Source organism: Ovis aries, chromosome 20, assembly GCF_016772045.2.
Source record: "Ovis aries strain OAR_USU_Benz2616 breed Rambouillet chromosome 20, ARS-UI_Ramb_v3.0, whole genome shotgun sequence".
Taxonomy (NCBI): domain Eukaryota; kingdom Metazoa; phylum Chordata; class Mammalia; order Artiodactyla; family Bovidae; genus Ovis; species Ovis aries.
This window is the reverse complement of record NC_056073.1, coordinates 44,272,028-44,282,855: the sequence shown is the minus strand read 5'-3', so window position 1 is coordinate 44,282,855 and position 10,828 is coordinate 44,272,028. Positions and strand designations below refer to the sequence as shown.

Genomic DNA, 10,828 nt, shown 5'->3' with positions numbered 1-10,828 from the left:
TTTTTTTTTTAGTTTTAAAGATTAATCCGAATTTTAAAGAAATGGAATTCACAAAGCAGTCTGACAGCCATGCGACCTAGCAACTCCTTCATAAATCCATTTCATTCCAAAGCCATTCACCTCACAAGCTCTACATGAAACGAACTCAGGGAACAAAAGGTTTTCTGTCTCCGGGGGCCCCTTTTTACTAACTACCCCTGCTGCTATCTCTCTCTCTCCCTTTCTCTCCTCCCTCCCCTCCCTTTCCTTGTGGCTGTTTGCTTTTTTGTGTGTGTGTTCTTTTCAGTGTTCAAAGTACTTGCAGTGTCAGTCTGCAAGGCGACAGAATACAATTCTCCCTCAGTGAAAGGGAACTCTGAAGCTGGGCACCAGGGATTCCCTGGTTGGCTTCTCACCGGGGCCTCGGGGAGCTGAGGGGTCAGCTGCATTCAGAGACCTCCTCTGGCTTTGTAGAGGATAAAGCTTAGCTGTGACCTCTTCGATGGGGCTGGCCAGTGTGCCCGCCCCATACATCATCACTGTTCACCAAGGACTGCGTTCTTTGATGGCTGGCATTTCTAGCTCCAGCTTTGAACACTGCAGTTTTTCCTTCTGACCTCTCTCCTGAAGATGACCCATTAACCCACCAACACTTATTATCTGGGGAACAACGACCAAAAAAATGCCTGCTGTTTGAGAAAGTTGGTTAAAAAGACCAGTCTTCTCTCAGTAACGCATGGAACATTTGGTTCAGCTTCATGCTTTCTATAGAGAGAAAGATCACCCAGGAGAGGACAGAAACGGCCACCTTCAGCAACTCTTCTGAGGCGTGGAGCGGTGAGGGGAAAATTCTTTTTCATGGGACCTCAGGATTGAGACTTGGTGAATATAGACAATGGCTGTCCCTGAAAGGGATGGACTCCAACCAGACTACATGACTCTGATGGAAAAACTCAGCCCTTGGTGTGTTTTTTTTTTTTTCCTGACCAGGTTGGATGAGAATCAGTTTGATTTTTTTCCTTCCCAATTCCCAGTGGATTAACTTATGAGCTAAGCAAAAAAGTACAGGAGAGCAGCTGTCCTACAAAAGGGGTTTCCGGACACAGTTTAAATAAGAGGACCCCCCACCCTGGACAGGACCCCTAGAGTGCTACACCCCACCCAGGCCCAGGTGATCACGGCAAGGTTGACTCACCGTTTTGGACCTCCACTAGGCCTCTTTCCCTCATTTAGCTTTAGAGGGAAAATGAGCCTGAGTGATTTTGCAAGGTCCTTCTGAACGCACATTAAGCATGTGACATATGATGCCGCCATGGACAGAGGAGCCTGGTGGGCTATGCAGTCCATGAGGTCATAAATAGTCGGACACAACTGAGAAACTAGACAGCATAATCAACACACTGCAGGGACCTTCCTAACAGTCCTACAGACTCATGGGACAGTCACTAGCTTGCGGGAAATTTTTCTTTTGGTGTCTGCCTGGATATGTCACAGGCCTTCTCATCTGTAAGATGATGAGTCTTTGGCCTCCAGGAGATCTAGATAACATTCCTTTGGCTTCCTCAGCAGTAAAGCTGAATCACCTCCTGTTTCGTTTGATGAACATCATTGAATAGTGAACACGATCTCACCTCATTTTAATGCTTTCAAACAGTTTCCCAAAGCATAGCTAGGACTTTTTCATTCTCTAGGTAAAAAGCTTAACTCACCCCAAGTGGCTCTCCTGCTTTCCGGCTTCTGTTCTACACAGAATATACCTGAAAACCTACCTGAAGTTCATTTCAAGGTGGTCTGGGTCGCTGCCTTGTTAGTTACATATATATAAAAAAGCACAAAGGTGTTACAGTCAGGTAAACGTGTGTTAGAATCTCAACAAATTTCTAACTTGCTAATTTTGGTGTTCTGAAATGTAAAATAGAGAATAATACCAACCTGCTAGGGCTATAATGAGGATTAAATGATATCATGTGGATAAAAGTGAATAGTCTGGCACATAGTAAAACATTAGTTTTACTCTGAAATTAAAAGATGCTTGCTCCTTGGAAGAAAAACTATGACAAACCTAGAGAGCGTATTAAAAAACAGAGACATCACTTTGCCTATCAAGTTCCGTCTAGTCAAAGCTATGGTTTTTCCAGTAGTCATGTATGGATGTGAGAGTTGGACCATAAAGAAGGCTGAGTGCCGAAGAACTGATACTTTCAAACTGTGGTGTTGGAGAAGACTCTTGAGAGTCCCTTGGACTACAAGGAGATCCAACCAGTCAATCCTAATAGAAATCAGTCCTGAATATTCATTGGAGGGACTGATGCTAAAGCTGAAACTCCAATACTTTGGCCACCTGATGCGAAGAACTGACTCATTGGAAAAGACCCTGATGTTGGGCAAGATTGAAGGCATGAGGAAAAGGGGACGACAGAGGATGAGATGGTTGGATGGCATCACTGACTTAATGGCATGAATTTGAGCAAACTCCAGGAGACAGTGAAAGACAGGAAAGCCTGGCATGCTGCAGTCCACAGGGTTGCAGAGTCAGACATGACTTAGTGATTGAACAATAACAACAAAACCTTAGGAAATGGTTGCTTATTAGTATTATTTCCATTATTATTATTTTAATATTAAATTTATTTTGTATTATTTTATGACTATATCATATAACCTTGTAACATCATGTTATATGATATAAATTAATTTAAAATGATTAATTATAACTATTATCACTATTAGACTATTATCAATATTGTTAAGTGTGGTGGGCACTCAGAAGAAGCTGGAGGAATGTCCCCACCTCTGTGGCACCCCATCCCTGGGCAGCTTTCTAATTTAACAAACATCAATTCAGCACCTACCACATGCCAGGGGCTGTTCTGGGAAAGGAGGATACAGCAGCCCAGATAAAGATCTTACTCTCAGAGCTCACAGTCTGGTAGGAGTTGGAGGACAACAGTTTAAGGAATATATTATACAATTTTGAAGTGGTGGATGCCATGAAGAAAAATATTGAGCAGGGAAAAACCACTAGAAGGTGGGTTCTCACAGGTTCCACCCTCATAGACCAGGGTGGGTGAGGGGTGTTTCATGTTAGAGATAATGGTCATGCAAGCCCCTCTAAGGAGTTGATATGGAAGCAGGAACCTGAATATTATGCGGGATCCACTCTGAGATCTGGGGAAAGAACCTTCCGGACAGAGACAATGACCCACGGAAAGGGCCTGAGATACCAGTGAGCTCGGTGCGTTCAAGAGCAAGCAGGTTAGTATGCTCAGAGGGGAGGACCCACAGGAGGGATGGAGAGAGGGTGGTGGCAGGGTTTGGATTTTCTCCTGAGTGTGACAGGAAGTCACTGGAGTGTCCTGAGCAGGGAAGCAAAGGGTCTAGCCCTCTCTATTTTTACCCTTGGTTTGTGTAAGTCCTCATGCACAGCAGACTACTGAAATACTGAGCCTTTTCCTCATGCAACTTACAAAGTGCTGAAACTGTTACTTTGTTAGTGTCATCTGCTATGTTCTCTTCAAAACAGCTATGGAGAAACACAAATTCTCTCAATGAAAGCAGAAACAGCCCCCTCTCCATCTACTAAGTGAGCTTTTGGATGCAGAAATAACTGTTTAAATTGTGCTGTATAAACACTGGCGATTGGTTTATGCAGCCACCCTCATGCTCCCTTGGATGGCTTCCCAAAGTGGTCCAGGCCCCCGGGCCTTGGACACTAACCTGTCTCTCAGCCTGTCGGTCTTGCCACCTGGCTGCCACCTCTGCCAAGGGCTCTGCCCACCGCTCCCCCGACCCCCGCAACCCCCACCCACCAGAAGCTCGTGCAGGCCTGAACGAGGGAAATGACACAGGGGCCGTCCAGACCATTTTCCAGCTGCCACTGGGCACTGGCGTGGATGCAGCAAAAGTCAGAGAGGGTGCTGGCGGGAAGAGGCTCTTCCGTCCACACTGGGAGGAGCTCACATGGCTTCTCTCTGAGAGTGAAGGGCAAAGCCCAAGCCTGTGAGGGAAGGGAGCAACCTAGTGAGTCACCCGGTCTAGCCTGGGGAAAGGAAGACGAAGCTGCCGCTCCGGGGGGCACCCTGCTCGAGGAGGATCCTAACCACAGTCAGCGCTTTAGGTCAGTCTGCTGTATCTCCTGTCTGATTTAGTCCAGCCACAACTTTCAGTTTCCCTGCCTGAAGTCTCTCCCCGCTCTGGTCTATATTCCACATCGCCACTTGCTTAATTTCTAGAATACAGAGTCGATCATGTTACTACTATATTTAAAAGCCTTTAAAAATACTCCAGTGCCTTAAAAATAGAATCCACATGTATCGGCATGGACTATGATCCGAGCCCAGCCTCCCTTTCTGGCCTCATCTCCCATCGACATCCTCCACACGTTGGGGCAGAGTGGGGGAGGGGGCAGATTCACTGAATCTGAGCCGCTTGTACTGTCCTGACTTTACACAGACAGTTCCCTCCGCCCAGAATGTCCTCCCTTGCCTCTTCTGCTCTCCAACCCCGTTCCAACACTAACTCTTTTGTCCTGCGTTGTCTACACCCCCACCCGGCCCACCTCGCCTTTTCAGAACGAATTCCTCCCTCCTTTCACTATGCCCCTATTGTGCTTGGACCGAGGCCCTAGCAGAAGGCTCCTCCCCGCAGTGTCCTGATGACTGGGTGATATCTGGGTCCCCCGCTCCCAGGTGACCTGAGTTCCCTGCAGGCTCATACCTTACAGGATCTGAAATGCCTTCTGAATGAATAAGAGGACCAAGGCTTCTTAGAAGAATGTTGTTGACTTGAGGTTCTGCCTGTTGTTTAGGAGGAGAGGGAGGGAAACTCTTGTTTGAAGGTGGGACTGCTCTTTCCATTTATTACATAGGGAGCTTCAGACCAGCTCAAGGCCTGCTGCCTGTCCTGGCTCTTGGACGCAGGGCAGTTTGATAACTACAGCTTTTTATATGACCTATGAGCTAAGAATAGATTATATACTTTTAAATGATTAGAATAAAATCTAAATAAGGATGATATTTCATAAGACAAGAAATAATTACATGAAATTCAAATTGCAGTGTCTATAAATAAAGTTTTATTGGAACAGACACATCTGTTTGTTTACACGTTGACTTTCAGCTGCAATAGCAGACTTGAGCAAGTGTGAGCAGAGGTGGTGAAAAGGGCAAAGCTGGAAAAATGTATTATCTGGCCCTCCAGAGAAAAAGTTTGATGACCCATGCTCTAGAGCAGTGCAAGATACACGCATCGCAGAGTTCTTCCACATCTCCTGAGACACAATCTAGAAATACTCACTCTAGAGCCATCTTTTACCATTTCTAGTTTGATACCAGTTTTGTTTTTTGAGAGTCTACATTATGCCAGAGTTATTTCAAGAAAATAATTGGCAGCAGCAACTTTTCAATTCCATAAGTCTCCAGAAACTTCTCCAAACAAAGATGGGTCATTGGGAATTTTCTGCTACAGCCCACTGATTCAGGGGTCTGTACCTGGAAACTGTCCCAGGTTCTAGGCCCTGTCCTGGGCAAATCACAAACATTATTTCACTCAATATTCACCTAACGAGCCCTAATGAGGTGGGTCACAATATTCTAGGTTTACATGTAACAAAACGGAGACTTGGAGAGCTTGTTCAACCTACACAAAGGTCCAAGCAGGCAGGGGCAGGTCTGGCATGTGAGCCCAGGCTTCTTGGCTCCTTGGTTTGTGTGCTACATGCTACCAGGAGTCATCTGTGTGCTTTGGTTATTTGAGTCCCATTTGTGAGATCAATAAATTAGCATCTCCATCCTAGTGGGACTAAGCCTAACTGAGGAACAAGTACGTTCTCCGGTTGTGAATAAGGCTACTAGCGTGCACAAAAACACACACATATCTTACTAACTCGTACTTTCAAGTCTGTGTGTGTGTGTGTGTGTATGTATGCATGTGGTCCCTCTTGCCCAGACTGCCTTCCTTTCATCCTCTGCTTACCTACATCCTGTCTTCCCTCCAGTTTCCACCCCATCTTCCTCATGGAACCTTTTCCTACAAAGTCTCTCCTTTGTTGATTCCTCCAGTTCCCAGTGTCTCTCATCACCTATGATATGGGTCAGTGCTTCTCAATCTGACCTCCCTTAAAAGCCAGTTGCGACATTTCCATATTTACGTCAACAAAAGAAATTTGCAAGGCGTATTAGCATACCCTCTTGATGTTCAGTAATTGCAGTAAAACATGAAATGCCACGTTGGTTAAGTGCCATCATGCATAACGCAGTGTGTCATCTGGAAAGAAACTTGGAGAAACTGGCAGTTTAAGACCCAAATGGGAAACCCAAGGACTCATTAGTAGTTAAAAACAAATCACAGCACCTTGTTTTCAAAATGACCGGTGTACCTTTGAAGTGCAAAGTCCAGTCTGCTGCAGCAGCTCTGTGCCCGGCCCCTTTCACAGGACACTTCACTCAGCTTTCTATGCACGTGAAAGAAAAATAAATGTGGAAATTTCATCCTTGTGGGGGAAAAAAAAACCAGTTGTGGATGCTTTGGCTTCTCCCCTCTAAGTTGGATTCAGCAGGGCTGATGGGAGACCTTGGTACCTACACGTGAACAGAGATCCTCAGAGGATTCTACACACAGCGTTGCATGTGGGGCATATCACTTAGTGCTCAGTTACTGCTTGGTCCTGTTTCACCCTTGGGAATGCCTTCTCCACAGTGAGATTTTTAAGCAACTTATAGATGTAGAAAAGGATCCCTTTCTGCAGCTGTGTAGTTCATTGCATCGCATTCTATGTCTTCTCAAAGCCCTATGTCTTGTCCGCGCACCAAGCCTTCACTGATGTCAATTTGGAAAAAAATAAGCTACCGTTCAGCAGGCAGGGGCAAGAACACCTCCCACTCTAAGCAATCACTGCCCCTCCCTCCCTTTTTTGTCTGGTTAGGGCTTCCCAGGTGGCGGGGTGGTCAAGGATCTGCATTATTCCGACCCAGGGATCGAACTTGTATCTCCTGCATTGGCAGGCGGATTCTTTACCACCGAGCCATCTTGCAATCCCTAGGCCCCTCTGAGTCCTTGATAAATCTTCCAAGAATACATGTAACACAGTGTCACTAACATGCTACAAAGACTCTTGTAAATGGGTGATGGTTAATATCTTGACTTGATTTTTGAAAAACGTGTGCAGCTGCAAAATTTCTATACACACAGAATACTGCTATTATAACTTGGGAATAGTTAATTACTATCTTTCCCCGGCAAAGAACTAAAAAAAAAAAAAAGTAACAGAATAAATTATATGTTAAGTAAATCCACTTAACTCTAGTGAAATATGACAAGAATTTGTGAGGCTCCATCTCAACATTTAGTATGTTCTTTATACGAAAGGATTTGGGGGAGTTAACTCAGGAGTGAAATGATAAGCAAAGTTAGAAACACATAATAAAGATTTAGGTTTATTTATCGTCGTAAATGTGCAAAGGCTTAGATTTCTACTATTTGTATGTATCCAGCTGGGCAGAGGAATGAAGTTCAGTGGGACAGAAGGAGTTTTTCACAGTAAAACTGTGCAGACTCCTGCCAAGGGCTCCGTCCTGTTTTCCCCAGCCTTGAGGTGTTCTGTTCGTGCACGCTTTAGTGTGTCCAAATAAACGATTTGTTATATGAAACTGTCATGGAAATCTCTTCTGCTGGTAGAAATTTGGACTGTGGGCTTTTACATAGGTCAAGGTGATCTGCCAAGACCAAATAAACAGACGTGCTGTGACTGGGCGGAGGATGGCCCCTGCTCTCTCTGAAGGCAGGATCCAACACAGTGATATGCTCCATGGTGTGCATTCAACTGGTGTTACTTAGTCACTCAGTTGTGTCCGACTCTTTGCAGACTCACGGACTGTAGCCCACCAGGCTCCTCTGTCCGTGGGATTCTCCAGGCAAGAATACTGGAGTGGGTTGCCATTCCTTCTCCAGGGAATCTTCTTGACCCCAGGATCGAACCTGAGTCTCCTACATTGACAGATTCTTTACCACTGAGCCACCGGGGAAGCCTAAGAGGGGACAAAGGCTCCATGGTTCCTTCTTGGTAACTTCTGTTCTTCCTTTGTATATTCTTAAATTCGAAAAGACTTCCTGACCTCTCCTTGCATCCGTAGCGTCACTGTCTCTGTGCCCGGACATGAGAACACGGCGTGTTGTGCTAGAGCTCTGGCCACCCCTTCTTACTCTCCCCGCGTTGCTCCCGTCCAGGTGCGACGGGCAGCGGCTGGTGGACAGCCTGCCCTACATTCTCGGGTGGGGCTGGATGCTCTGTTTCCGGTCGACTCCTGAGCTTTACCAATCTCTGGACGCATGCACGGGTGGCTAAAAGTCACCCTTCCCATCTGGCATCCAGCGAGGCTCAGGGTGGAGGTGGGCGGAGAACAATGGAGGGAGCAGGGAAATGAGAGGGTTGGCACAGTGTTTCAAGCACTGAACAGTCACTTAACTGGAGGCCCCGGACAGATCATTTCAGGAGAGGCCAGAGAATGTCCAGCAGGCCCCGTCCCCAGGCATCTGGCCCATCTGAGCAGACCCTGGCGGCCGCCAGCTGGCGCTGAGGAGCGGGCCGAAGGAATCTGAGCAATGCAGGGCCTGAGGTCGGTGGGGGGTGGGGAGGAGGAGGGTTGGGGGGGGGATGGAGGAATGTGCTGTTGAATCCAAGCTTTTGAAGAGTTTGATTCATTTTAGAGAGCAAACAAAGCACTCCAGCTATCAGCGATCTTTTATTTTGTCTGCTGGAGGAATGCCTCTCCAGCGTGGGCCGGAGCCTGGGCGGCGGTGGAGACTCCGGCGTCCACCCTCGACGGGCTGGGCGAGTGTGGCCGGCACACTCTTTCCTGGCCACTGAGGCTGGAAAGAAACAGCAAGCAGCTCTCTTCTCCATCAGGAAAGCCAGGAGAAGCCTAGTGAACTGGCACGTGCAGGACCTAAAGGTTCACTCACAGCCCTGAGGTTTACAGATGCTAAGTAGCCGTTCCCTTAGCTTAAGTCTTGGCACCCTGAGATTTAGACCAGAAGGTGTAGACAGGGAGGGGAGGTTTGCAAGGGTTTTCCAGCTTTGATGGCCTGTGATTCTCACGATTCAGGCTCTAACCAGCCTGGGAAGCTCCTGGTCTTCGGAAGGGTGGAGGGTTGGGAGAAGCAGCCAGGCTGTGGCCCTCCCGTCCATAGAAGCTGGAGGCCATGCGCTCCCCACCTTGAGATTTTCCCATCTCAAGGTTGCTGTCTGTCTTCAAAAGCCAAACCCCATGCAGTCAGGTCACCAGGAAATGAAATCCTCCCACTTGAAGGCTTCCCTAGTGGCTCGGATGGTAAAGCGTCTGCCCGTAATGCAGGAGAGCTGGGTTTGATCCCTGGGTCAGGACAATCCCCTGGAGAAGGAAATGGCAACCCACTCCAGTACCCTTGCCTGGAAAATCCCATGGATGGAGGAGCCTGGTAGGCTACAGTCCATGGGGTCACAAAGAGTCGGGCACAACTGACTGGCCTCACAGTACCTGGCAGCTCTGTGCTTTCCATCCTCCCCATCAAGGAGGGGAGGACTCAGCCCCAGGACCCAGGTCCCCACCTCTCCGTGCTCCCATTCCCACCCCTGGTCTTTCGAATCCCCTTCTCTACAAGGATGTTCGCGCCTTCTTCATCCTCAACACAGATCCATGGTTCCTTGTTCAAAAACCTGGAGGCCAGACGAGCTGTGGAATTCTGAGTATTTCAGCTTTTCAGGACCGATTTCACGTCTATTTGGCATGCAACAGAACTCCCAGGGGGACCCGGCCAGCACACCGCACGCAGATTCATTCATATTTCAGCAGACGTGTGAACGTTTGGACCAAAGTGGGTGAATGAGGAATATGCACCACTTTGAGCCAATCCAGGCAGGTTTTGCTCCCAAACAAGTCATGAAAGAATGCTAAATTTTTGTACTTATAATCGTGGGTGAACGAACCTGGACCACTGACATACTCCCCAGCTTCTTGGACTCTCCTAGGCCACCTCTCCTGCCCCCGACTCCACGCACGCGCTCTTCTCTCTCTGTCACTTGCTGCCACCAGACACTGAACTGCCCAGTCCCGACCCCCTCCCCCTGGCCTCTGCCTTTGACACCCTCTCCACCCACCTGCATCCAGGCCGGTGTACCCCATGCACATGCTCCCTACTGTAAAATCGCGGCCTTTTCCATTCTCAAGCCATCAGGCTACGCTTAAAAATACATTACTAGAAAGACAGAATGAAAAAGACTTAGGAAGTACAAGTCTTGCTTGTTGTTACTATTATGTTGCTGTTCAGTTGCTCAGTCGTGTCCGACTCTTTGCGACCCCATGGACTGCAGCACACCAGGCTTCCCTGTCCATCACTATCTCTCAGTTCATGTCCATTGAGTCGGTGATGCCATCCAACCATCTCATCCTCTGCCACCCTCTTTTCCTTTTGCCTTCAGTCCTTCCTAGCTTCAGGGTCTTTTCCAATAAGTCGACTGTTTGCATCAGGTGGCCAAAGTATTGGAGCTTCAGTATCAGTCAATCCAATGAATTTTTAGAGTTGATTTCCTTAAGGATTGACTGGTTGGATCTCCTTGATGTCCAAGGGACTCTCAAGAGTCTTCTCCAGCACCACATTTGGAAAGCATCAATTCTTCGGCACTCAGCCTTCTTTATGGTCCAACTCTCTTATTATTACGAATGACTCCTAATGTCTGTCAGACTGTGAAGGGCTCACTCTCAGCTTCACTCTTGGTGTGGGCCTGGGTGCTGTGTGGACTGGGTCTGCAGATGGCGTGGCGTGAGGCCCTCACCCTCCTTTGCCCAAGTTGGTCATCTGCGTCCCTCTGTTCCTG

General features: G+C 47.6%; 1 protein-coding gene across 2 annotated transcripts in view; it reads right to left on the bottom strand.

The window, feature by feature from the left end:
- Positions 1-10,828, bottom strand: part of NEDD9 (neural precursor cell expressed, developmentally down-regulated 9) — a 272,334-nt gene that overhangs the window by 53,431 nt on the left and 208,075 nt on the right. The window lies entirely within an intron of this gene.